The sequence below is a fragment of the Heterocephalus glaber genome, unplaced genomic scaffold (assembly GCF_053883595.1).
Source record: "Heterocephalus glaber isolate CG9 unplaced genomic scaffold, H.glaber_assembly_v1.0 deba00000122, whole genome shotgun sequence".
NCBI lineage: Eukaryota > Metazoa > Chordata > Mammalia > Rodentia > Bathyergidae > Heterocephalus > Heterocephalus glaber.
In genome coordinates, this window is record NW_028258138.1 from 65,114,439 (window position 1) to 65,142,221 (window position 27,783).

The 27,783-nt window shown below is 35.9% G+C and overlaps 1 long non-coding RNA gene across 1 annotated transcript in view; it reads left to right on the plus strand.

The window, feature by feature from the left end:
• LOC110350466 (uncharacterized) overlaps positions 1-27,783 on the plus strand; it is a 114,192-nt gene that overhangs the window by 22,959 nt on the left and 63,450 nt on the right. Inside the window, exon 2 of the long non-coding RNA XR_015450397.1 lies at positions 21,047-21,234. This is a non-coding gene — a long non-coding RNA (uncharacterized LOC110350466). The remainder of the gene's footprint in view (positions 1-21,046; positions 21,235-27,783) is intronic.

Here is a 27,783-nt window from a genome sequence, read left to right on the forward strand (position 1 = left end):
AATGAAATAATATAGTGTTTGTCTCTTCAATCCTGGCTTATTTCACTTAACATAGTATCTTTCAGGTTTATCCATGTTATTACAAATGACAGGGTTTTATTTTTTTAAGGTTGAATATTCCATTGTATATATGTAAAATATTTTTTAAAATCCATTTGTCTACTGATGAATATTTAGTCTGTTTCTATACTTGGCCAGTTCTGAATAATCCTGAAAGAAATATGGGAGGGCAGACATCTCTTTGGCATACTGATTTTAGATCCTGGGGGTACATGTGCAGTAGTGGAATTGTTGGATCATACACAATTAATAGTATTTTTAGCTTTCTGAGGTGCTACCATAATGTTTTCAGGAATAGTGGTACTAATTTATAATATCATCAACAGTGTATATGAATTTTCTTTTCTCCATATCCTTGCCAACACTCATTGCTCACCTTTTTGATGATAACCAATCTAACATGTGTGAGGTAATATATCGTGGTGGTTTTAATTTGCATTTCACTGATAATAATGTTAAGGATTTTCATATATCTGTTAGTCATTAGTGTTTATTCTTTTAAGAAATATCTATTCAAGTCCTTAGCTTATTTTAAAATAAGGAACTCTATTTTCTTGTTATTGATTGGAGTTCTTTGTATATCTTTACAGTAGTCCCTAGTCCTATGTAAGATTTTCAAATATTTTCTCCAAATCTATAAGTTGTTTCTTGACTCATTTATTTCCTTTACTGTGCAAAACTTTGATATTTGATGCATTGCCATTTGTTTATTTTTACTTTCATTTCCTGGGCTTTTGTTCTTATATCCAATACATCTCTCCCTAAACTATTATCATGAACCATTCCCCCTGTTTTTTTTAGTAGTTGCATAGTTCTTAAAGATCTTACATTTAGTCTTTAATGCATTCTCAGTTGATTATTTTATAAAGGCCAGGTAAGGGTCAACTTTCATTCATCTGTATGTGGACTTGGATTTTCCAACACCATTTACAGAAGGAAGATAACATCCTTTTTCATATGTGTACTCTTGGCACCTTTGTTGAAAGATCAATTGATCATATATGCATAAGTTTACTTCTGGGTTCTTTCCTAATTCTACTGGTTGCTGTGTCTGTTATAAGGCCAATATCAAGCTGTTTTCATTACTGTAACTTTGTAAAATATTTTAAAATTTGGAAGCAGCTGGATGCTTCCAGCTTTGTTGTTTTTGCTAAAGATTGTGTTGGATATTTGGTATATTTTGAGGTTCCATACAAATTTTAGGCTATTTTTTCTATTTTTATGAAGAAAGATATTTGAATTTTGATATGGATTGCATTGAATCTTTGAATAACTTTGCAAAGGATGAAAATTTTAACAAAAATTTTATTAATTATTGAATTAATATATATTATTAATTGTAATAATATATTTATTATATATATAATTATATATTACTATTAGATTCTTTTAACCAATGAACATGGAATATCTTTCCATTCATTTGTGTCTTCTTCAATTTCTTTCATCATTGTTTTATATTTTCAAAATAAATCTTTCACTTCTTTAGTTAAATTTATTCTTAATTATTTTATTAATTTTTGGATGTTTTGTAAATGTAATTTTTTTAAAATTTCATTTTCAGATAGTTTTTAGTGTATAGAAACACTGCTCATTTTTGTAGCTGACTTTGCTTCCAGCAACTTTATTGAATTTGCTAATCAGTTCTGATAGTTTTCTTCGGAGCGGGTAGAGTCTTCAGGATCTCAATATTGTCAGAAAACAGAGACAACTTACTTCAAATTTTCCTAAGTGAATCCTTTTTTTTCTTTTTCTTGTCTAATTTTTTTGGCTAAGACTTCTAGTACTATGTTGGAAGAAGTGGTGAGAGTGTGAATCATTGTCTAATTCCTAAATTTAAAGAAAAAGCCTTCAACATTTTATGATTGGTTAGGATGTTAGTTGTAGCATTGTCATTTATGAGCTTCATTTTTGTTAAGGACATTCCCCTATAACTGTGAAGAAGCTTTTGAAGGGAAAAAAATTTTTAAATCAAGAAAGAATATTGAATTTTATCAAATTCCTTTTCTGCATATATTGAGATGATCATATAGTTTTTGTCCTTCATTCTGTTGATGTGAAAAAAATACATTTATTATCTTGTATCTGTTGAGCCAGTCTTGCGTTTTACAGATAAATCCCACTTGATTATGGTGAACGATTCATTTAAGGTACTGTTGAATATGGTTAAAGGATTTTTTTTTTTGCATCTTTATTCATTTATTGGTCTGAAAGTTTTTCTTGTGGCATCTTTGTCTGGCTTTGGTATCATGATGATGTTGGCCTTGTAAAATTAGTGTAGTATTATTTTATCCTCTTAAACATTTTGGAACAGTTTGAGAAAGGTTTTAGTTTTTCTTTAAATGTTTGTTATAATTCAGCTGTGAAGCAATTTTAGCCTGTCTTTTATAGGAAACTTTAATTCAGTTGCTTCACTTTTTTCTTGGTCAGTTTACATTTCCAAATTCTTCTCTCTCTCTCTCTCTCTCTCTCTCTCTCTCTCTCTGTTTTTTTCCTTTCCTTACCGGAGATAAACCTGAGCACCTTGTGGGCAGGTGCGGAGCCACTGAGCTACATCCCTGGCCCCTTCAGTTTCTTCTTAATTCATTCTTTGTTGGTTATATGTTTCTAGAAATTTATTCTTTCTTTTTTTGTTTAATTGATGGGTGCGTAAGTGCTTACAATAGTCTCTTAAGATCCCTTGTATTTCTATGTTATTATAATGTTTCAGTTTTCATTTCTGATTTTGTTTGATACTTCTCTTTTTTCTTCGATTAGCTAAGGATTTGTTAACTTTGTTTTTCAAAAGACAATTCTTAGTTTCAATGAACTTTTCTGTTTTTCTAGTCTCCACTTCATTTATGTCTAATCTAATGTTTGCTATTTCCTGCTTCTGCTGACTTCAGCTTAGTTTGTTCTTTTTCTAGGTCCTTGAGGTGCATGGTATGAGGTGCATGTTTATTTCAGATTTTGCTTCCTTTCTGATGCAGTTACTTATCACTATAACATTCTCTCACATGACTCCTTTTTCTGCAATCTAAAGATTTTATTATAGTGCATTCCTGTTTTTGTTTGTTTCAAGATATTTTAAAATTCTTCTTTAATTTCTTTATTGACCCAATAGTTGTTCAGGAGTATACAGTTTAATTTCCACACATTTGTTTTCATAATTCCTCTTTTGATTAATTTCAAATTTTATATCATTGTGTTTGAAAAATATACCTGATATAGTAAGGTTGGTTTAATACTTGCTTTGTGGATGATAATATGAGCTATCTAGGTGAATGTTTCATGTGGACTTGTAAAGAATGTACATTCTGTTGCAATCAGGTGGATTTTTTGTATGTCTTTCAAGTTCATTCCATTTAAACTGCAGTCCAACTCTGTTTCCTTGTTTGTTTTCTGTCTGAATGATCTGTCCAGTGATCAAAGTGGGTTATTGAAATATACTATTTTTGTGGTTCAATCATTTTCCTTTCAGATGCTTTAATGTTTGTTTTATATACTTATACGCACCAATTATATATATAATCATTATACCTTCTAGATGATGACTTTTAATGTATATGACATTACTTATGTCTTTTTATGTTTGTGAAATAATGTCTATTTTGTCTGAATTAGGCATAGCTACCTTGGTTTTCATTTGCTTTCCACAGGTAAAGAATACCTCTATAGCCCTCTACTTCCATTCTATAAATGTCTTTTAGGGTAAGGGCAGCTGAGTCTTGTCTTTTGATCTGTTCAGTCACTGTATGCCTCTTGATAATTTAATCCATTCACATCTAAAATTATTTTCATTTTTCTTTTAATTAATATATAATAATCATATTTATGGGGTATGGTGTGATATTTCATTTTCTAAAGTTTAAATTTTTATTTATATTAGTACAGGTTTGCAATACATAATGATTATATTTGTTGTGGGGAGTTGGTACATATATATAACACGTCTTAATTCTTTTTACATCCCCTCTTTCTTCTCCTTCTTCCATCTCTTAGTCCCCTATCCATTTGAAAAAAATCTATCTATCTCCCTGTTTCCTATTATATATTAGTTTGCTCTTAAATTTATGTATACTTTAGGCTTCTCATATAAGAGAAATATCTCAGGTGATATTTAAGCCTCTTTATTGAAGAGGCTGTCTTCCTTCTGGGTTTGTTTTTGAACCCTTTGTCAAATATCAGACAGCTGAATTGCCTGAAGTTGTTTCTACATTCTCTTTTATGTTACATTGATCTAGTTGTGTATCTGTTTTGGCCCAGTATCATGATATTTTTGTTACTGCAGCTTTGTGACATAACTTGAAATCCAGGATTGGGATACTTGCTGCTTTGATCTAGTTACCCAGAATTGGTTTTGCTCTTCTAAATCTCTTCTGTGTCCAATTTTAGGAGTGTTTTCTGTGGTACTGTGAGAAATGCTCATGGTATTTTGTGTGGGTTTGCATTAAATCTATATATCACTTTTGTAAGTATGACCATTTTGACAATATTGGTTCTGGCTATACAGGAATAGGGAATGTCTTTCTATTTTCAGACGTCCTCTTCATTTTCCTTTTTCAGAGTGCTACTGTTTTTATAATAGCACTCTTTAACATTCTTCATTAATGGCAGAAAGGCAGGTCAGCGGACACCCTACCAAGGTCCTGAGTGACGCGGAACACCCCGAATCTGCCCGTGCCCTGGCAACAATCCACTGGAACCCCCCCGCCCCCCCCCCGCTCCTCTGTAAAACCACCTGGTTCCACACTAAAAAGATGCAGAGGACACCGGACCACCAGACCGTGGTACTGAGTCATGCTCCTCCCGGCCCAGAGGTAGGGGCTTCTGAGTCACCATCCTACTGCTCCTGGTCCAGAGGAAGGGGCTTCCTGGCCATCATCCCTCTCACTGCTCCTAGCCCAGAGGAAAGGGCTTTTGGGCCACCTTCTGTCCCACTGCTCCTGACCCAGAGGAAGGAGCTTCCGGGCCACCATCCCTCCCACCGCTCCCAGCCCACAGGAAAGGGCTTTTGGGCCACCATCCCTACCACTGCTCCCGGCCCCTGTCCCACCACTCCCAGCTCAGAGGAGGTAATCCTTGTAGCTGCCAACAGCCCCCCGCCCCAGTCAAAATGAGAAAACACATAAATAAGTCTCAAAACAAGACTTCCAGATCACCTACAGCAACCCCAAAGGGAAATGAGATGGAACACTCTGATACTCAACCACCTAGACCCACTGAACTGGAAACAAAAGGGGATCTGGAAAAAACGAAATCAGAAATAATTTCTCAGATAACAGGAGAAATTGTGCCCCTAGTGCAAGACATGATTAATAAATCTAGAGAGGAGCTCAGGAACATGATGGAATCCCAATATAGGAAACAAATGGAATCCATAAAACAGATGCAAATAGATTTCCAGGACATGAAAAATTCCACTGAAAGTCTACACAGCAGAATGAGCCAATGTGAGGACAGAATTTCAGATATAGAAGATAAGATTGCAATTAGTGACCAGGAAAAGAAAAATTGCTTCACAATTGTAAGGGAACATGAGAAATCAATCCAGCAGCTGCTAGACAATGCAAACAAGAATAACATAAGACTGATTGGAGTCAATGAAGAAACAGGAGAGAGTGCAGATGGCACAAAAAAATCTCTTCACAGAAATAATTGCAGAAAACTTCCCAAGCAAGGGAAAAGAGCTTGACATACAGATAAGTGAGGCATATAGGACTCCAAATAGCCTTGATCAAAAAAAATCTACACATAGGCATATAATTGTTAAGATTCCAGAAACTCAACAGAAGAACAAAGTTCTCCAAGCAGTCAGAGAAAAGAAACAAATCACATACAAAGGAAAGCCCATCAGAATCACAACAGACTTCTCAGCACAAACAATCAAGGCAAGAAGAGCTTGGAGTGACATGTTCCAAGCCCGAAAAGAAAACAGCCTCCAACCCAGATTGATGTACCCTGCAAAACTATCTTTCAAAATGGATGGAGAAATAAGATACTTTCATGACAAAGAGCACCTTAGGAACTTCATGAATACCAAACCAGCACTCCAAAGAATTTTACACAATATCCTAGGAACAGACATTGAGGCTCACAAGCCCAAGAAGCAAAGCAGAATGAACCCATCAGGCATGACAAGAAATTAAATGTAAAGGGGAAAAACCCAACAAAAAGAAAAAGTCATGGCAATGACAAGTCAATACGTTTCAGTTATAACCATCAATGTTAATGATCTCAGTTCACCAATCAAAAGAAACAGACTGGCAGAATGGGTCAAGAAGCAAAATCCAACAATATGCTGCATACAAGAAACACACTTAATTCAAAAGGAAACTCATAGACTGAAAGTTAAAGGGTGGAAAACAATACTCCATGTGACAGGAACCCCAAAAAAAGCAGGAGTAGTTCTTCTCTTTGCAGATCAAGTAGATTTCAAACCAACACTGATTAAGAGAGATGAAGAAGGACACTACATCCTTGTAAAGGAGGAATCCAAGAGGAAGAGATGACAATCATAAATATATATGCACCAAACACTAGTGCACCCAGCTATATAAAACAAATAGTAACAGATATGAAAAGTCATATATGCACTAATACAATTATAGTGGGGGACCTCAAAACCCCACTGTCACAAATAGATAGATCAACTAGACTAAAAATAAGTAATGAAATACTAGAACTCAATTGAACTCTTGAACAAATGAACTTAACAGATGTTTACAGAGTCTTCCAACCCACAAAATCAGAATACACATTCTTCTCAGCTGCACATGGGTCATTCTCCAAAATAGACCACATAGTCACGCATAGAATATGTTTAAGTAAGTGCAAAGGAATTGAAGTTATCTGCTGTATATTATCACACCATAGTGTGATGAAATTGGAGATCCATAGCAAAAGAAACTCAAAAAATTTCATAAACGTGGAAATTGAACAACACACTTCTGAATAACCAATGGGTCACAGAGGAAATTAAAGAAGAAATCAGGCAGTTCCTTCAATTAAATGACAGTGACAATACAACATGTCGGAATCTATGGGACACAATGAAAGCAGTCTTACGAGGGAAATTCATAGCAGTGAATACACATATTAAGAAAACAGAATGAGCCCAATTAAACAACCTGATGCTGAACCTCAAGCTTCTACAAAAAGAAGAGCAGGACAACCGCAGAACTCACACAAGGGAGGAAATTTTAAAGATCAGAGGAGAAATCAATTCAATGGAGACTAAGAGAACAATACAAAAAATCAATGAAGCCAAGCGTTTGTTCTTCAAAAGAATCAACAAAATTGACAAACCCTTAGCCAACCTTGTCAGAAAAAGGAAAGAAAAGGCCCAAATCCATGCAATTAGGAATGAAAAGGGTGAAATTACAACAGACCCAGCAGAAATCCAGAGGTTCATCAATACCTACTTCCAGAACCTATACACCAATAAGATGGACAACACAGAAAAAATGGACAGATTCCTAGATACATGTGAATTACCAAAGTTGAACGAAGAAGACCTAAAAATTCCAAACAACCCAATATCAACCAATGAAATTGAAAACGTATTTAAAAACTTATCAACTAAGAAAAGCCCGGGCCCTGATGGCTGCACTGCTGAATTCTACAAGACATTTAGAGAGGAACTGCTGCCACTACTCTTTAAACTCTTCAATTAAATTGAAAGGGAAGCAATACACCCAAATTCATTCCTGGAAGCAAGCATCACCTTGATCCCCAAAGCAGAGAAAGACCCAACCGAAAAGGAGAATTACAGGGCAATCTCACTAATGAACATAGATGCAAAAATCCTTAATAAGATAATGGCAAACAGAATGCAGAAGATCATCAAGAAGATCATACACCCTGATCAAGTGGGATTCATCCCAGGGATGCAGGGATGGTTCAATACACGCAAATCAATCAATGTAATACACTATATCAATAGAACCAAGGACAAAAACTATATGATTATCTCCATAGACTCAGAAAAAGCATTTGACAAAATCCAACATGCATTTATGATAAAAACCCTCCTAAAAATTGGAATAGATGGTCTCTACCTCAAACTGATAGAAGCCATCTATGAAAAACCAACACCCAATATCATACTAAATGGTCAAAAACTGAAATTCTTCACACTCAAATCAGGAACAAGACAAGGATGTCCACCATCACCACTCTTGTTCAATATAGTTCTGGAAACATTAGCCACAGCAATTAGACAAGAGGAAGAAATAAAAAGAATAAAGATAGGTAATGAAGAAGTCAAATTGTCATTATTTGCAGATGACATGATACTCTATATAGAAGACCCCAAGAACTCCACCAAAAGTCTTCTAGACTTAATAACCAAATTCAGTCAAGTAGCTGGTTACAAGGTCAACACACAAAAATCAATAGCTTTCCTCTACACCAATGACAGACTCACTGAGAGAGAAATAGGGCAAATAATTCCTTTCACAATAGCATCCAAAACACTGAAATACCTAGGAATCAACCAAACGAAAGAAATCAAAGACCTCTTCTCTGAAAACTATTGCACTCTGAAAAGAGAGATTGAAGATGATATCAGAAAATGGACAGACATCCCCTGGTCCTGGTTAGTAAGGCTCAGTATAGTGAAAATGGCCATACTTCCAAAACTGCTATATAGATTTAATGCAATTCCAATTGAGATCCCAGCAGCATACTTCATGGACCCTGAGAAAACAATCCAAAAATTCATTTGGAACAAGAAGAGACCCAGAATAGCAAAAGCAATTCTAGGTAACAGAGACATGGCAGGGGGTATCACAATCCCCCACCTGCAACTCTACTACAAAGCTATTGTGATAAAAACAGCATGATACTGGCAAAGAAACAGACTTGAGGACCAGTGGAACAGATTAGAAGATGCAGAAACAACTCCAGACACACTCAGCCATCTCATCTTCGATAAAGGAGCCAAACATCCTCACTGGAGCAAAGATAGCCTCTTTAATAAATGGTGCTGGTAAAATTGGGCTTCAACTTGCCAAAGATTAAAACTAGACCTGTATCTCTCACCATGCACTAAACTAAAATCAAAATGGATTAAAGATCTAAATATTAAAATAGAAACTCTAAACCAGTTGGAACAGAGGTTAGGTAGAACCCTTGAAGACATCAGTGTAGGAAAAGATTTTATGAACAAAACCTCAGTTGCCCGTGAACTAGCACAAACAATCAAGAAATGGGATCTCTTCTTATTAAAAGGCTTCTGCACAGCAAGAGAAACTACCAGCAGTGTGAAGAGACAACCCACCATGTGGGAAAAAAATCTTCACCTGCTATTCCTCTGACAAAGGTCTACTATCTCGAATCTATACAGAACTTAAAAAGATCAGACCTCTCAAATTTAAAGACACAATCCAAAAATGGACCTCTGAAATAAACAAAGAAGTAGAAATAGCCAATTAATACATGAAAAAATGTTCAACATCACTGGTCATTCGAGAAATGCCAATGAAAACAACACTGAGATTCCACTTCACTCCAGAAAGAATGGCTGCTATCATGAAATCAACCAACAACAAATGCTGCCAGGGCTGTGGGGAAAGAGGAACCATGCTCCACTGCTGGTGGGAGTGTAGACTGGTGCAAGCACTATGGAGATCAGTACAGAGATACTTAAAGAACTAGGACTGGAAGTCCCATTTGACCCCACTATTCCACTGCTGGGGATCTTCTCCAAAGAATTAAAAGAATCATACCACAGTGATATATTTGTACCCATGTTCATAGCAGCACAGTTTGTGATAGCTAAAACTTGGAAACAGCCCAAATGCCCATCAACTGGAGGCTGGATCAAGAAAATGTGTTTTTTTATAAAATGGAGTACTACTCAGCCATAAAAAATGAGAAATTAGAGACATTTATAGCTAAGTGGATGCATATTGAGGCGATACTATTAAGTGAAATAAATAGGACACACATGTATAAATACTGAATAGTTTCTCTGGTGTGAGAAACTGAAAGTGTAAATAAGGACTAAAATGTATAATAAGTAATGTGAAATAGGAAGAAAAGGGGCAAAGGGGAAGGAAGTGGGAGGGCTAGGGACAAGGATAGAAGAGAATGACATTAATATGAGAAAATGGAAAACTAGGAACAAAATCTTTGTAAATAGGGAGGAATGGAGGGGTTGAAGGGAGGGCTGGGCAAAGGTGAAAAATGAGAACCAAGAGAGAGTATGTAAAGGCAGAAATTTCCAATGATGAATGTCATTATATTGTATACCTAAACTGTACCAATGATTAGAATGAATAATCAATAATGCAAAATAGGAAGAAAAGGTCCAAAGGGGTAGGGGTAGTGGGAGGGGCAAGGGAAAGGAAAAATGATGAGAAATGGAAAAAATGGAAATAAAATCTTTGTAAATAGGGAAGGGTGGAGGGCATGAAGGGAGGGCTAGGAATGGGGAAAAAATAAGAACCAAGATGCATTATGTAAAGGTACAATTCCCAATGAGAAATGTAATTGTGTTGTATACTTACAATGTACCAATAAAAGAATTTAATTAAAACAAAACATTCTTCATTAATTTATTTCCTAAATATTTAACTTTTCTTGAGGCGCTTGTGAATAGTATTGTTTTACTAACTTCTTTCTTGGTGGATTCATTATTGGTGTACAGGGATGATAATTGATTTTTCTACATTGATTATTTATCCTGCTACCTTGCTGAATTCATATATTAATTTTAGGAAATTTTTGGTGGAATTTATTTTGAATCTTCTATCTAAAGGATTGTGTTGTGCCATTTGCAGTTAAGGGTAGTTTAATTTCCTTTTTTCTACATGTACCCCTTTATTTCATTTTATTGTTTGATTGCTCTGGCTAAGGTTTTGAATACTATATTGAACAGGAAGGGTGATAGCTGACACCCTTGTCTTATTTCAAATTTTAGAGGAAAAGCTTTCAGTTTTTCTTGTTTAACATATTTGCAAGACATCTGTCAAGTAGGGCCTTTATCAGATTGAGATAAGGACCTTGTATACTTATTTTCTTACGTTTTTTTAAAATTATGAGCTGATTTTGTTAAAGACTTGCACTATATCCATTGAGAAGATCATATGATTTCTGTTCTTCTATTTATTTGATGCATTACATTTATCCATTTGTATATGTTGAAGCAACCTTGCATTCCTGAGATGAAACCTGCTTGGTCATGTTGTATGATCTTTTAAATTATTTGTTGTATTCTGTTTGCCACTATCTTGTTGGGGATCTTTGCATCTATGTTCAATGAAGACATTAGCCTGTTGCTTAATTTTTCAGTTGAGTCCTTAACTGGTTTTGTATTCAAGGTAACACTAGCTTCCAGGAAGGGGTTTGGCAGTACTACTTTGCTTTTAATTTCATTAAAGAGTTTGAGGAATATGAACATTAAATCTTTCCTGAAATTCCTGCAGAATTCAGTGGCAAAACTCCAAGATATATCATGTAAAGATATAAATTGCCACTGATGAATGTTATCATATTGTATACCTAAAATGTACTAATAAACTTAATGAATAAAATCAGTGGCAAATCCATTGGGTCCTTCTTTCCTTCATAGTTTTCTTTTCTTATAATTGTCTCAATTTCATTGACTATTATTGGATTATTTAGGAGTTTAGATCTTCTTAGTTCAGTTTTGGTAATTCAACTCTATCTAGGAATCTATTAATATCTTTTGGATTCTCCAATTTATTTATTATAAGTTTTTGAAGCAGTTGGTAATAATCTGGAGTTCAGCAGTGTTCATTGTGATTTCACTGATTTCATTTATAATTGCAGTGATTTGGGTTTTTATTTCATCTTTGGGGTAAGACTGACTAAAAGCTTGTCTATTTTGTTTATTCATTTAGAGAACCAGCTCTTGAGTCATTTTTGTGTTTAGTCTCAATTTAATTAATTTTTTCTCTGATCTTTATAAATTTTTTTCCTTGTACTGTTTTTGGATTTAAATTGTTCTTCTTTCTGTAGGACCTTGAGGAACATCATTACATTATTTATTTGGGCTCACTCTGTTTCTAAGATATTGGCATTAACAGCTATCAGTTTTCCCCTTGGGACTGCTTTCATTGTTTCTCATCGGTTCTGGTATGTTGTACTGGAATTATCATTGACTTTAGGAATTGTAATTGCTTCCTTGATTTCTTCTATGATCCATTGATTTTTGAAGAATATTTATTTATTTATTTTGGTACTGGGGATCGAACTTGGGACCTTGTGTTTGCAAGGCAGGTGCCAGAACCACTGAGCTAAATCCCCGGCCCAAGAATGTATTTTTAAATCTCTATATGTTTCTATAACTTCTGTGGTTTCTTTTGCAATAGGTTTTTAGTTTCATTGCACTAGGATCTGATAATATGTATAGGTTATTTTTTACACTTTTGTTATACTTTATGAGCTGGTATATGGTCTGTTTTGGAGAAACTTCCAGTTGCTGCAGAGAATAATATGTATTCTGTTGTTGGGTGAAGCACTGTAGATATCTATTTGGTTTTTAAGGCATGGTTCAACTTTGATGTTTCTTTGTTGATTTTTTTTTTGTGTTTTTTTTGTCTAGTTGATCTACTTGTGACAGTGTAATGAGGTTCCCTACTAAAATATTGTTGATGTTTATGTGATCTTGTATGTCCAGAAGTGTTTGTTTTATATACTTGGGTGCACTAATATATATAGTATAAATATGTATACACTATATAGACAGCAAAACCTTAGTTTGTGAGAATAATTTGTTCCTCTCATAATCAAAAACACTTTATATCAAGGCAGAGAGAGGGAGAGAGAGAGAGACAGAGAGAGAGAGAGATCAGATATGCTGATTACTTGTCCTTTGATATGGAAGAATGAATTCGATAGGACAAAGAAAGTTAAGAGTAGGAAAGGTTTAGTGAGGAGAGACAAGAGGGATCCCAAGTGGGTTGACACTGAGGCCCTTTTTCAGGAGTAATTTATATAGTAAAATCACAATGTGGGTACAATATAGGTCAAACTAAAATCAACCTATAGGATTATAGCCACTTAGCTAATATTGATCCAATATGGAAGCAGAGCATGTAGTAAGGTATATGGCTGACATCATTAACCTTGACTTATCTATGATTTCTAAAACAGGAACATTTTGGGGAAGGGATGGGTGTAGGTGTTCTGGTCAGTCACTTGGGTGTCTGATGCATATCTTGGTTTGATGGACTGGGTGGTACTAAGCAGAGTATAATCTCAAATTTTTATTCATCATTGGGACTTTATCTCAAGGTCTTGCCTTCTTCAGATGCACTTCCAGCCACAGTTTTGATATGTTGTCATCTCTTGCTCTTGACTCTCTTGAGGGTCTGTCCCTGTCTGACTGCCTGTTAATTTCTACATAATTTAGCTGCCTATACTATTCTTGCAACTGGCTTATTTCACTTGCTTAATGATCTCTAGTTCCTTACATTTTGCTGCCAATGAGAGAATTTCATTTTTTTATGACCGAATAACATTTTATTGTTTATGTAATCTATATTTTCTTTAACTACTCATCCACCAGTGAATATGGAGGTTGATTCTACATATTAGCTATTGTGAGTAATACTTCAATAAATGTATGAATGCAGGTATCACTTTGATATGGTGATTTTATTTCATTTGGATACATACTTCATAATGAAATCATTGGGTCATATAGTAGATTTGATTTTTAGAACTTTGAGGAATCTCCATGCTGTTCTGCACCTAGGCTATACTGATTTATGTTCCCATCAGCAGTGCACAAGAATTCCTTTTCCTTTGCATTGGGATTAGCATTAGTTTTTTTCATTGTTTCATATTATTTTTCAGTTTTTAATAGCCATTTTGGAAAAGTGAGATAATATCTTATTATTACAGTGATTTGTATTGCCCTAATGATTAATGGTGTTGAATTTCTAAAAAGAAAAAATACTTGTTAGCCATTTGTACCTCTTATTTTGAGAAACGTCTTTTCAGATCATGTACCCATTATTAATCAGATTTGTTTTCATAGTTATTGAGGTTTATTTAGTTCAGTACATATTCTGGGTATTACTATTTTGTCACAAAAACAGTTTGTAAACATTTTTCTCCTATAGATTGTCTTTTCATTCTGTTGATTGTTTCCTTTGTTGTGAAGAATATTTCTAGTTGATATAATTCCATTTGGCTCCTTTTTTTGTTGTTTCCTGTGATTTTAGGGTCTTATATGAAAAGTCAGTTTTAATGGATTTTTATACACTGACATCAGTATTTAACATTCTTTTCATTTTAGAGGAAGTTATTTTCATTAACTTCCTTGGTTAAAGTTATTCCCATGGGGGGGGGTTGGTAGCTATATAGAATTGGTTTAGTTAATTTTCTTTCAGCAAATTCATTATTGGTATATTGAAATGCTACTGATTTTTGTATGTTAATTTTTAAAATTTTTTTATTTTTTGGTACCAGAGATCGAACTCAGGACCTTGCACTTGTGAGGCAGGCACCAGAACCACTGAGCTAAATCCCCGGCCCTGTGTATTCATTTTTAAATCCTGCAACTTTACTCCATTTGTTAATCAGTTCTGAGGTTTTTTTGTGAAAGTGTTAGATTTTTTTCATATATAGAATCATGTCATCTGCAAGCAGGAATAATTTGACTCTCTTTTCTTATTTATATCCTTTTTATCTCTCATTTGCCTAATTTCTCTGGCTAAGGATTTCAATACTATGTTTAATGAAAGTGATGAAAGAGAATATCCTTGCATTTTTCCAGATCTTAGAAGAAACACTTTTATCATTGATTATGGTGATGGCTATAGGTTTGTCTTAAATAGCCTTTATTATGTTGAGGTACATTCCTCAAGAAGTATAATCAAGAGCAAAAGTCAGTATATGAAATTTTTACAGCTTGGCTAGAAAGAAAATACCTCTAAAGTTGGAACCAAGAATATCAGGATTGATAATCTAAAAAGATTATCGTTAAAAAGAAGCCAAATCCTTGCATCAGGACAATAGGAAAAATGAAGTGAGGGCATCTCAGGAAATGGCCAGACCCCATCCCTGGCTTAAGGGGATAAAAGAATAAACATCTTGGAAAAACTTTGCTTTGAGAAAAGATCCATGGGGTATCCCACTCATTCAGAGGCATCTAGGGAAATGTATTTGTAGGGCAATATGTAAAGCTGTAATAGTGATGCCAAAGGTTCAGAGGGGACCTGAAGAAGTTACAGATGTCTAGAAGTGGAATGTGTGCCATAAAAAGCTGCAGGCAGTGAATGCAGGCAGCCCAAGAGAGGGGTCATATGAAGTGCAACCAACAAGGTCATAGGGATTGGACTGAACAAACCCTTTGGAATTCACATCTTGCCACAATCTGGCTCAGGTTCTGGACATGGAGCCACAGGATTTAATGTTTACCCTAGTAGACTTTGGTCTTGCTCTGCTCTCCCTTTCTACCTCCTTATTCCTCCACTTTGGAATGGGAATGTTTATCCTGTGCCATTATGTGTTGGAAGTGTTTAACTTTTATTTTTATTTTTATAGGGGCTCACAGCTAAGAGTTTGTCTTGAGTCTCAGAGAATACTTTGGACTTGGAATTATCAGCAATGCTGGAACTGTTAAGCCTCTGGCAACTCTTTGTTTTTTGTTTGTTTTGTTTCAGTACATATTTGCAGTACATAATGTTTACATTCCTTGTGTATATAATACACAAGATGATACGTGTATATAATACATTTTAATTTCATTTTTCATCCCCTTTTCTTCTCCCTCTTCCTCCTCCCTCTAGGACTCAATGTACTTTTCATAATGAGATGAAAGTGAGTCTTTTGGGAGTTAGAGACAGATTATTGTGGCTTAAATTTCAAATGTCCTCAAAGTCTAATGTTTTGGAATGTGGATTCATCATTGATAGTTCAGATGCTGAATGTGTTTTTAGTCACTGGGGCCTTATTAGGTAGGTCATTGAGTGGGGTGTTGTGATGTGTAACATGTATTCTTATACCTGGCTTTCCCCTCTCTCTCAGTGTCTGCCTCCTGGCTGTCATGAGGCAAGAAACTTTCCTCCACTATACCCTTTCATCATGACATTTCTGCCTTTGGGCCAGCCAGTCATGGACTGAATCCCCCAAAATGTGAAATAAGTCAAACCTCTTCTCCTTTAAATTGAGGGTGATTCCAGGCATCTTGGCACATGCCTGTAATCCCAGCACTCAGGAGGCCAAGGCAGGAGGATCACTGCAAGTTCGAGGCCAACCTGGGCTACACAGTGAGTTCAAGGTCAGCTTGAACTGCATAGCAAGATCCTGTCTCAAAACACCAAAGGTAATAATAATAACAATAACAATAACAATAATAATAATGAACAGAAAAGTAAATTGAGGGTGTTGGGTATATTTTTCTGGTGATGAGAAAGTGACTTATATAATATATAAAGACTTACTTTCTTGTCATTTTGTTAGTTTTCTTCTGCTTGTTTTGAATAGCCTCTTTGTCTCTCTGCACCCCCCCATCTCTTGTCTCTCATTTAGTTTGGTGACTTCATGATTTTCTGTATTGATAATGTTTGATTCTTTTTCTCCTTTGTGTATTTGCTCTACTAGTAGGTTTTATTCTCTCAAATGTTTTCATGTCGGTAGAAGTTAGTTCCCTTTCATTTTTTGATGCAAGATTTCTCTAAGCATCTTTTATAAGTCTACTACAGATGGGTGAATTTTTTAGTTTTTGCTTATCTTTGAAAGTCATTATTATTCTTTTCTGAAATACAACTTTGTTGGATGTAGTATTCTTATTTAGTGGGTTTTTTTCTTTCAGAACTTTGAATATGTCATCCCATGCTCTTTAGCTCACAGGTTTCTATTACTAGATGGTGAGTCCTGAGGGGAATTCTTTCCATGTCCTTGGTGTCCTGAATAAAGAATTGGATAAGACACAGAGAAAAGGTACTGGGAATGTACATTTATTGAAGATGGAAAAGAAGCACTTTGCAAGGTAAGGGTGGGCTGGTGAATAGACTTGCAGTGGCAGCAATCATAAAGGAAAGAGGTCTTTTGTATTTGCAATTTCCAGATTGGCTTCTCTCTGTTGCAGATAAAGCATTGGGATAATTGTCCTATCAAAAACTTGGGGGCCAGGGATTTAGCTCAGTGGTTTTGTTGCCTGCTACGCAAGTGCAAGGACCCGAGTTCTATCCCTGGTACCAAACAAGCAAACAAACAAAAAACTCACTTGGGTTGGTACCAGATTTAAATTACCCTATCAAAAGACTCACTTTGTTTCCCACCAGATGTAAAAGAATAATTAAAAATAGCACCTTTCTAATTGATTTTGTATACAGTGTTCAGGACGTATACAGTTGTCTTGGATGCTGTATTGCGCACATGTCCCTGAGGTCTCCATGACTGTCAAATTCTACTCTGTTGTTTGGTTTGCCCTGACCCTTATTTTGTACCTCATTTTTGCTGAGGAAACTGACAAATGTTTAATGGAGGTTTCCTTAAATATGACTTGGCACTTTTCAGAATCTCTTGTCTTGGACTTTTTCCAATTTGCTTCAATGAGTATCTCTTTCGTTTAATTCTCTTTATAGTCCTTTAGGGCTCCTGGACCTCCATGTCAATGATTTTCAAAGATTAGGGAAGTTTTGAAGTTTTTATTTCATCAAATTGTTTCCTTGCATTTCCCTTCACTTTATCCTGTGGAACTCCCATAATTGTTTGTTGCATGGGGCTCCTAAGTCTTGGAAGTTTTCTTCATTCTTTTAAACTTTTTTTTTTGGTACCGGAGATTGAACTTGGGACCTTGTGCTTGCTAGGCAGGCGGCAGAACCACTGAGCTAAATCCCCGGCCCTCTTTTAAACTTTTGTCTTTCTCTGTCCCACAGAATTTGCAATTATCATGTATGTGGAAGGTGATTGGATAATGGGTGCTCTATACTCATCAATTGATGAGTTCAGTTGTTGAATGTGGAAAATGGCTTTGGGTGTGGTATGCAGCAGGTCAGGCAGTCTCTCTATCTCTTCAAGCTATGAGGTGGGTAGGGGCAGTCTAGTAGCCCATGTATGTATGATACATGCAACAGCAGCAGTGAGGTGGCTGCTATGTTGCCACTCCAGCAGGTCCAGGCAGGTGTGGTGCAATGTTCATACATGGTTACAGGAGTGTGCTTATCAGTGTCCATAGCCATGCAGGGTTAGGGCCATTCTAACATGGCTAAGAAAATGTGGTATGGCATACATGTTAGTGCTGGTAAGGTGCTAGTCATCTTCATTGGCCAAAGATGGAGGGGTTACACTAGTATGCCTAGGTAAGTGTGATAGAGCTTGTGTGAGACATCATCTCTGGAGGATTTAGTGCACCTGCTGGTCTCTGAGAACTATGCAGGGCTGGGGTCATTCTAGCATGCCTAGGCAGGTATGGTTTAGCCTGCAACACAACGGGGTCAAAATACTTCTGTTGTGCAGAATGTAACTGCTAGCCTTTGGGGACCGTGTAGGGCTGAGGTCACTCTAGCATGCTCAAGCAATGCAGCATAGCTCATGAAGTGCCTGTCAGTACTCAGAGTATGCAGAAGTGGAGTCACTTCAGTGTTACAGGAGGGTGAATATTATAGTTTATATCAAAGATGTTCTTGAAAAGTCTCATGTTCAGATATGGAGCTTTTCAAAGGGTGATTGGATCACAGGAGTACTAAACTTGTCAGTGGATTAATCTATTGATGAATTCATAGCTGAATGTACTATTGGTGGGGGCTAGTTAAAGGAGATGTGTCACTGGGGGTATAACCTGGAAGGCCATGTCTTGTCCCTAGCTCCTTCCACTCTTTCTCTGCTTCTTGGCTTCCATGGTGTATCTTCCTCTTCCAGGATCTTCCACCATGCCATTTCTGCCTTAAAGCTAACTGACCAAGGACTGAACTTTCTGAAACAATGAGTAAAATCAACCTCTCCTCCTTAAGTTGCCAGTATAAAATATTTTGTCCCAATGATGGGAAAGGTGACTAATATAGTGAGTTACACAGGGCAATAGGAGTGGGACATGGTTAGGTTTAGTGCTGTGTGGGAACATGATGATTGAGGGACAGTATTAGCTAAACTGAGTTTCTCCTCTGAGTAGTACAGTGATGGATACACTTAACAACTCATCAGCTATGCTTGCAGGCGATAGGGGCTTCAACAATCACCAACAGCAGAAACATCAGGTGTCAGGTTGGGGATTTAGCTCAGTGGTTCCAGCACCTGCCTCAAAAGCACAAGGTTCTGAGTTTGATCCCCGGTACGAAACAACAAAAAAAACCAAAGAAAAGCAGGTGTCTTTGGTATGAATATGGACAGCCTCCCATTTACCTTTATTCATTTTGGAGGGCTTCCTAGATCTGGCTACCTATTTTCTTTCCCAGGGTTGGGAAGTTTTCTTTCACTGCTTCTTTAAATGTGTTTTCTGTCCTTTTTTACTCTTTTCTCCTCTTGGTACATCAGTAATACATACATCATTCTGCTGGATGGTTCCTTGCAAGTCTCTTAAGTTGCCTTTGTTTTATTCATCCATTTTTCTTTTGGCTTCTCAGACTGGAGGTTTCCAATGAGCTATCTTTGAGTTCACTTGTCCTTTCTATTGTGTGTTCTAATCTGCTGTTGAACACTTCTATTGAAATTTTCAGGTCAGTTTCTGTGTTCTTCACATCTATGAATTTTGTTTGATACTTTTAAAAACTTTGTTTCTTGGAATTTTCAGCTTGCTCTTGCAGTGCTTTCTTGATCTCAATGAGTATATTTATAACTATTATTTTTAATTCCTTGTTGAGTAAATTACATATCTCTACCTCACTCAAGCAAATTTCTGGAGATTCATCTTATTTTTTTTGGAATAAATTCTATCTTTTTTTCATTTTCCTTGATTCCTTTATTGGCTTCTATGTATTAAATATGGCAATTACTTCTCCCCATCTCATTAGGTTGCCTCTAATAAGAGAAGGATCTCATCAGTTCATATGGACAGAGGTTTTAAGGTACCTTTCAATCCATTTTGTTTGTCCAGACTGGTGCATCTGTTTTGGTGGTTTGCTTAGCTCAGGATGTGTCACATCCTGCCAATACCAAACTCTCTAGTTATAGCTTGCACATTATTATCATTATTATTGAAGTGTTGGATGTGTGTTCTACTTCTTTCTATCTTCACAGTGAGGCTATAGGTTTTTATTTTCTACTTTCTCTGCAATAATCATAGCTATGAATCTGAGGCAAATTCCTGCACTTATGTTCAGTGCACACTCTCTGATCCCGGGAATGTAGCTAGTGTGATTGGGCCTATTGTACACCTACATGTTTGTTTTCTTCACTCTTAGGTCACTCAGGAATGCAAAGCTCCCTCAATACCTAGAGCTAAGTTATTAGTCATTACCTTTGGTGGGAGCTATATAAAAAGTGGCACTTCATGGGTGGCCAAACTTCCTCCAGAAAGACTAGATAGGCTTGGACTTATCTCTAGGATGAACCTGAGGGAGGACTCATGATCTGAATTCTGAATGACCAACAGAGGGGTATTGTATGTTTGTTCCATTTGTTCTATAATGCAAGTTTCTTAGTAGCTTGGCCATCAAGTAAATATTTGTGTGCCATAAGTCCCCTTTGGAGACAATAATGGAGACTCATGTTCCTACTCCTTTTGTGCATTCCCCCATGGAGGCATAGCCTCTGGAAGTGTTTCAGTGTCTGTTTAAAGCTATTTATTTGTTCCATGATCTAGGGAAACTCAAATATGCCTTCTTTATTTGATTCTGAGAGCTGTGAGGTTTTGTATACATTATCTCTGATAGGATCTATAAAAGTTAGAACTGTCAATTTGTAAACAAACTTTTCCTAAACTGGCAGAAAGTTAATAAATAGTTGTCTATCACTTTAACTACTCAATGTAGTTTAATTGGAAGCTGGACCATCAAGTAACCTCTGAAGAGTGTCATAAAATCCTTCCAGATGAAAATGGGGCTATGTTTTATTTTTTTAAATTCCTTCTTTGTATTTCTCCCAGGGGATAAAGTCTCTGGAAATGCTTTCACATCTGGAAAGAATCATGGCCTTTCCCCCATCATCCAGAGAAGCCTGAATATGTCCAGTCTCCTCTGCTCCCAGACTGGGTGAATTGCAAGCCAAAGCAAGAGAAATCTTAGAGTGAAGGTTCTATGTGTGAAGATCAGACTCTTCTTTCTATAGGTGGAAGTAAGTGTTGGGTATTCTTGTCCTTACTTTATAGTGCAGTGCCTGGATATTCATACCTGAATTTGTCTTAGTTTTTCCTACCTATTTGATATAGATGTTTTCTTAGTTGCCAAATGAGGTCTTTCACCTGGTCTATAATTTCCTCTTGGAGGGAAATGGTCTGTGAACAGATGTTTAATTGTTATGTCCATTGATATATATAGAGAGAGTCAGGAACAACTTATTCTGCCATGTTGTTGACATCAATCCACATTTTTTTAATCCATTTCCTTGATAGAAATTGTATTGTTTCAAAATTTTGGTTATTACAAATTAAACTGATATGTATATCAGTGTAAAATATATGTGGGGGTATATGCTTTATTTGTCTTGAGTAAATATCTAAGAGTAGAATTACTGGTTTGTATGATAAAGTTTTGATTTGTTTCTTAAAGTTATTGCCCAAATTTTACAAACTGATGAATCAATTTAAAAATTTTACTTTTAAATGATACATGAAGAAATAAATTGTACATATTAATAGGGTGCCATGTAATGTTTCCACATATGTATATGTTGCATAATATTTAAATAAGGTTAACAATTTGTCTCCTCAAACATCACTTCTTCATGGTGAAAACATTCAAAATGATTTCTTTCAGCTTTTGAAATGTACAGCAGATTATTGTCATCTAGAGTCACCCTACTATGCAACAGCATAACAGAATTTCTTGATCTATCTAATTGTAACTTAGTGCTCATTGATCAACATTTGCAAACCATTTTACAGTCCCATCAGAAACAAATGAAGGTTACAGTTTCTTTGCATCTTCACCAATTCTTGTCATTGTTTGTCTTTTAGTATAACCATTGTAATGAGTATGAACTGGTTTCTCACTGCAGTTTTAATTTACACTAAATATTTCCAGAAATTAATTTTAATAATTATTGTAGTCCATTTTCTGTTGCTATTACAAACTACCCAGTTTTCTACCTAAAGACTGTGTAGTTACAAAGAATATAAATTTATTTAGCTCATGGCTCTAGAGACTGGGATGTCCAAGACCAAAATTTGTTCAGCTTCTGGTAAGGGCCTTCTAGCTGCATTGTGACATAACAAAAGCCATTATATAGTGAAATACAGCAAGCTCAAGTCATTCTTTGTCTTCTTATAAATCCACTAATGCCATAAAAGGGTTCCATGCTTATAACATCATCTAATCCTAATTATATCTCAAAGACCCCACCTCTGAATAACATTAACACATGAAGATGGCGATTAAGTTTCCGACACATGAATTTTGTTTAAACATATTCAAACCAGGGCCGGGGATTTAGCTCAGTGGTTTCGTCCCCTGCTGCCCAAGCGCTAGGACGCGAGTTCGATCCCTGGTACCAAAAAAAAACCAACCAAAAATCCCAACATATTCAAACCAATAAGTAACACTGCTAAGTCACAGCGAAATAAGTGTTTTGTTTTGTTTTGTTTTGGTAAAAGAGATTAATGAAGATTACCTTGGGCATTATTTATGGAGATATACTAATTATCATTGATATTTTATAGTTGATAAGTGTTTTGATGACTGGCAACTCTTTACAATTTAGTTCTACTTTAAAAAACGTAAATACCAGGGTCAATAACCTTTACTTATACAGAAAATATCCAGTTAAAAAATAAAAGTTTTAAAGAAGAGTATTGGAAAATTAGACCCCAAAAGTAACTTGACAGAACAGACCTGATAAATAATCCCTCAAGCCTGGTGACCAAGGTTAGTATCAGAATGACAAATCATATTGGTAGAATGTAGCCTTGATGTGATGTGATGTGATGAGAATGCCACTTTACTTCTTGTAGCTTTTGTCACAAAAATACTCTACCTAAGTATAATAAAAAATTACAGATTTCAATCAAGCAGCCTTCTACAAAGTACCTGACCAGTAAACCTAAAAACTTTCAGGGTCATCAAAACCAAATACATGAATAGCATGTCTCATTGAATGGGACAAATTATCTGTTAAAGATACACTACATTATAAAAATAAAATAAATTTGGTGACATACACAATAATTCAACACATTATAAAGGTGTAATATTTTCAAAGAATGTAGCAGTGGTATGACAGTATAAATATATATATATATATATATTTTTCTTTTAATACTTTCTATCACTTTGTTTGGGACCAAGAGAGAATATAGAATTAAAGAAATTAAATATTATCCCTGACCTCACAGTTTGTGAGCAGCAGTTACAATACAAAGTTGTGAGTGAATCAGGGAAAACTTAGGGCAGACTCACTGTGGGGAAATGTAATTAAACTAAGACATCAGGCTTCTAGTTAGATGTATGAAATAAAAGGGTTACAAAAACATGATTGCTAAGACTTTTGGGCTCTGGTCTGTTACATACAAATCTGGGACACTGCTGTCCCATCCTAACAAAAAATTAAAAGCTGAATAAACAGAAAAATCAATTATTCTGCTTAGATCTGAAAGAGCATAGAAGTCACGGTAAAAACTGTTGTTCCCAAAGTTGGAGTCTGGCACAGGTAAATATAGAGAATCAACTTACCAGAGGCAGAAACCCTCCTGCAGTAACCACTGCAAGATCTAGTGCAGGAGTAAGGAAAACTGAACTATCATTGATGAATTTCCAGAGGTTCAGTGTGGACAAACTTGAAAGGTAAAAACTCCAGGGTGATCCATTTATTAGGTGCTCCCAATCTAGTGAATTTTACTTCATAGAGCTCTACTAGATTCTTAACTGTGAATACTAGAAGAAAAATCCCCTGTGCTTCAGGAAGGAGGAAGAGAAAAGGAAACATTTTGACACATGCCAGATTCTGTGTTCTGTCACTTTTATGTTGAAGAAATGTGTTATGAAAGTCAAAGTCACCTGACAGCACAGGTCCATAAAACGTGAAATATAATTATATGATCATAGAATAAGTCTCCTAGCTCACTCCTTATCACCACATCAACAGGTCTTTATCGTAACTGTAGATTGTAACTGAAAGACCTATGAGACTCAGGCTCTATTTAAGGAGTTTAAGATAAGCCTAAAGATAACAAGAAGAAAAAATAAGGACACTTGATGCATTTGAAGCTTCTAGCACCTACAACTGTAAAGGACATTAAACACAGCCCAACTGCTAACCAGATTAACATAAAGCATCACACTAAAGGGATATTTCCATCAGTTCCTATCCTATTACCCAATGTATCATGTTAACTTTTGAACAGAAAAATTACACAGCATATTAAAGGGTAAGGAAAAATACAAGCTGAAGACAGAATGCAACCATCAGAACCCAACTCAGATATCAGGCAGGTTTTGAAATTATCAGGCTAGGAACTAATTAACAAGGTATTAATATGCTAAGGGCTCTAGTGGATAAAGTAGCATGCAAGAACTGATGGACAAGAACTGATGGTAAGCAGAAAGATGGGGAATTCAAAGAAATGATAACAACTTAGAACTCTATAAGTCTGCAAAATTATTCTTCAAAAGTGAAAGAAAAAGTCTTAATTCAGAAAAATGATAATTGAGAGGGAATTTATTTCTGGTTGACCTGCCTTGCAAGAAATGTTAAAAGAAGTTCTTTAGAGAGAAGAAAAATGACATAGGTCAGAAACTCATGTCTACATAAAGAAAGGAAGAGGGTCGGGGATTTAGCTCAGTGGTTCTCCCACCTGGCAAAAAAAAGAAAGGAAGAACATCAGAAAATGATGAAAGGAAAGCAAACTAGTCCATATGAAGGCCATCTGTGGAAAGACACATTTATTAAAAAAGATAAAAGATCTCTACAATGAATACTGTGAAAACATTGATGAAAGATATGGAAGAGGGCATATAAAAGTGGAAATACGTTTTATGTTCATGGATTGTATGAATCAATATTGTTAGAATGTCCATACTACACAAAGCAAACTACACATTCAATACAATCACTATTAAAATATAAAAATTCAACACAGAACAATATAAATTCTAAAATTTATATTGAACTACAAAATGTCCCAAATAGCTAAAACCCTTTTAGAGGAAAGAACCAGAGGCATTACACTTTGTAGCTTCAAAATATACTACAGAGTTATAGTAATCAAAACAGCATGGCCATGGAAGAAAAATAGATCAATGGAACAGAATAGATAGAGATACTAGAAATAAACCCAAGAATCTATAGACAACCAATTTTTGCTAAGAACATGCGTTGGAAAAAGGACAGTCTTTTCAATAAATGGTGCTGGGAAAATTATACATCCACATGCAGAAGACTGAAACTAAATACCAATCTCCCATCAGTTACAAAGGACAACCCAAAATGGACTAAAGACTTAAATGTCAGACTTGAAATTATGAAACTACTAGAAGAAAACAAAAGGGAAATGCTTCAGGATATTTAAATGGGCAGCATTGTTTGGATAATACCCCAAAAGCACAGGCAATAAAATAAAAAATTCACATTATATGGCATTATATCAAACTAAAAGTCTTTACAGCAAAAGAAACAATCATCAGAGTGAAGATGAAACCTACGTATTGGAAGAAAATATTTGCAAACCATATATATGACAAGAGGTTAATGTCTAGAAGTATAAGGAACTCTGAAAGTGCAATACAAAAACCCCAAAATAATCCAATTAAAAATGAGCAGTAGACCTAAATAGATGTTCCTCCAAACATGTATATGTCAGATTTTTGTCCCTGTGACAAAATGCCTCACATAAACAAAGGAGGAAAGTTTCAATTTTGCTTACAGTTTCAAAGGTTTCAGCCTGAGGTAAGGTGGTTCCATTGTTTCTGGGCCTGTGGTGAGGTGGAACATTATGGTGGAAGGGAATAGCAGAGCAAAGCTGCTCAGCTCATAGCAGATGGAAGCAGAGAGAGGGAGAGGGAGAGCCAGTGTTGACAAGATTCTGCCTTCCACTTTTGTTCTCTCAGTGTCCCCAGCCTATTGGGTGGTGCTGCCCACATTCAGGATGGGTCTCCATCAGTTTGCCGTCCTATGTGCCAGTGCCAATTGTCTCTGGAAACAGCCTCCCAGACATCCCCAGAAGTGTGCTTTACTAATTTTCTAGACATTTCTTGATGACAACAAAGATTAATCATCATAAAGGACATATAAATGGTCAACAGGTACATGAGAAAAGGCTCAACATCATCAATAATCAAGGAAATGCAAATCAAAATCACAAAGAAATATCATCTCACTACAGTAAGAATGGCCATTATTAAATAAGGAACCTGAGGATGTTCTGCAGTGGTAGAGCCCTTGCCTAGTGTATACAAGGCCCTGTGTTCAACTCCAAGTAACACAACACACAACACACACACACAGACACACACCCCAAAAGATAACAAATGCTGGCAAGGCTACAGACGAAAAGAAACTTTGCACACTCTTGGTGAGAATATAAATTATAGAAAACAGTTTGGAGGTGCCTCAAAAAAATTAAAAATGGTGGGTTGGGGATTTAGCTCAGTGGTTTCGCCACCTCCTGCACAAGCACAAGGACCTGAGTTCAATCCCCGATACAAAATAAATAAATAAATAAATAAAATAAAAATGGAACTATGGAATTACCATGTGGTTCAGAGACCTTATGACTGGGTATTTATCCAAAAGAAATGAGACTCATGTGTTGAGAAGACACCTACATTCCCGTGTTTATTGTGGCACTATTTCCAATTGCAAACAATAGAAACAGCCTCAATATCTATCAAATGATGAATGGATAAAGCAGATGTAGCAAATATATACCGCAGAGTACTATTCAGCCTTAAAAAGAATGATTGTCTAAGACAGTCTATGTTCATCTAATCATGAGTAAACCTGTGCCTGTGTATATGCCTTTTCACCTATGCCCCATCTTTTTTCTTTGGGGGACTACCCAGAGAAGCTCCTACACTTTTTCTTAGATTACTCAATCCTTTGAAGGAGTAAAAGGATGCATGAGAAATACTTGAAGCTGAGTACTAACATCTCTTGGCTGTGTATGCCAGTTCAAAGAGCTTCAGTTTACTTCATGGCCATGTAATATTGCTGTAGATGATTAATTTGACATTAGCAAGCAAGATGAAAAAAAGGGGAAAAAAGAGATGGCAAGGAAGCCAATATTAAATGGTTGATGACTGGAGATGGAATTGGGTAGTTTTGCTTGAAATAAGGTTGAAGTTTTGGATATTATAACTACAGTGGTACTTTGGTACTTGTTATTGGGATGATGAGTACAGAAAATGATGAATACCAAACAAATTGTTTTGACTGGAGAGGGTAGGGAGACATCAGGCAATCGACACTGACACATTCTAACATGTGCATCAAGTATCAAACAAAGGAGCATCAGGCCAAAAATTTTCACATCAAAATGCTTCAAGTACCAATTTTGGTGTGTTTCAAAGCAGTTGAGTACTCAGGTATGACTGCATTGAGGGGATAAAATGACTAGGATTTATCAGTTGAATTTAGAAACAGTAGCTGTAGAGATTATCAAAAAGTGATTAGAAGGATAATGTCATTCATAGAAATGAGGAAGTTAGGCACCTTGGTAGAAGGTGATAAATA